Below are 1,788 nucleotides of genomic sequence, written 5' to 3' on the forward strand. Positions count from 1 at the left end.
GCTGTTGGTGAGTACCCAAATTGTCTTGTAAAAGTGGTAGAAAGGGGTCAGGGGGTCAGTACAGTCGAGGTCTTGGAACATATCCCTATTTGTTACATTGTAAAGTGGATTCCCTTTATGCGAATTCAAGTTACGCGCTGTTTTCCAGGAACGCATGTACAGCACAAAGTGAGGGAAACCTATATTTGTCATCTCCCTTTTTTTAAAGTACCAGCTTAAAGAAACCAGTCTTACCCACTGGTCCCTTTCAAGTCTTTTGTTGTCAGCACTAGAATTCCCTGTGGAGACTAAACCCACTGAAACTCCAAGCTATGTTGTCTTTGAAATGCTGATTCAAAAATTTTGTAAAAAGCCCTCGCTGCCTGCCAAGAATCAAATATGAGCTCTGATGAATTACCTGCACAGTTTATGTGGTAATGTTAAAAGGTTCTTAACTGCAGGGGTTCCAACTTTAAAGGACTTAATGGCAAGAAAACCTGATCAGAACAATAGATGTGCTGATAAAATGAATCACATGGCTTTCCTTGGAGATTTTTTTTCCATCTTCCATTTCAATTCATCCCATTTTCGGGGCAAGGAAGTGTCATTTAGTAACCATTTTTTTTTTCTATAATATCATGCATATTTTGTCCACATATTGTTGCTTTCTTATAAATCTCCATTCAGATACAAATTGTTTTGAACACAGTGAGGGCATGTATGTGGGGGCTGCTGCATGAGTTCTGATCAGCCAGCAGGTTTTTTAAATTTCCTGGCTGCCCATTGTCTGAATAAATCCTATTGTATCTCTGTGGCAGCCTTGTAGTTTGGTTGGCTAGGTCTGGCCTAACCTTGCTTTTAATTGTGTGGTGGAAATGGTCATGCTGAACAGAAGCCTATAACGTATGTGAAGGCAATATTGGAAATGTGCACTTAAGGAAAATGTGTCTTAATTATTCATGGTTGTTTTTAGCAAGAAAAGACATAGGCCTAAGCAGACATCCAAACCAGATTCAGAGTCATTCCAAATTTAATTTCTATTCAATCAATTGTATTAATCCTCCCCAAGCTGATGAAGGGGTCCTCCTTTACTTAGGGTGCCAGAAAGGGGAGCCCCCTTTTTTTTTGTGCTACCAACCGGGTGGGCCGAATGAATGGATAGGCCAAGGAGACCTCCCCTGTATGTCATACTTCCCCCAATATCCCCTGGTGCAGAGTCATCAAGTTCACACTATACTGAGATGCAAAACACATGGCAGACCTCCAAAAACTATCATTTCAGCCTCTCAGCTGCTTCAGGAAGGTGTCCCTTTGTTTGCAACAACTTTGGCTAGAATCTTTTTTAACTAAAAGGTAAGAATCATAAATACAAGATGCTCAGATCTAGGACCTTCAGGGAACACTTTAGGTATTCATGTGTTAATTCTGATCAGACTTCCTTTAGTGTCTGGGAGGGCACATAAAGACCTACCCCCTCCTCCCCGCCAGAGGGTTGCTCAGTAGTAAAATAGGTCACTTAGATGAATGGCAGGAGGTGTTTTACTGGAAAGGCAGAATGAAATGTAGAAAGTGAAGTGATGTAGGGGTCAGAGATGGGAAAATGGTGGGAGCTGGAAATGGGCTGCGGGGGCGGAAGGGACAAGAGAGAAAAAAGTATGTAGAAGGAGTGAGGAAGTGGGTATGGAGGAGGGATGAGAGAGAGAGTACTTGCTTGGATTGTAGAAATCCCCCTCCTGTAATTTATTCTCAGCCCTTTCTCCTCAAACATCAGATCTCTCACCATTTTACCATATATCCCCTCAGTCTCCA

Source organism: Gavialis gangeticus, unplaced genomic scaffold (assembly GCF_001723915.1).
Source record: "Gavialis gangeticus isolate Ggan-Ray unplaced genomic scaffold, GavGan_comp1, whole genome shotgun sequence".
NCBI classification, from domain to species: domain Eukaryota; kingdom Metazoa; phylum Chordata; order Crocodylia; family Gavialidae; genus Gavialis; species Gavialis gangeticus.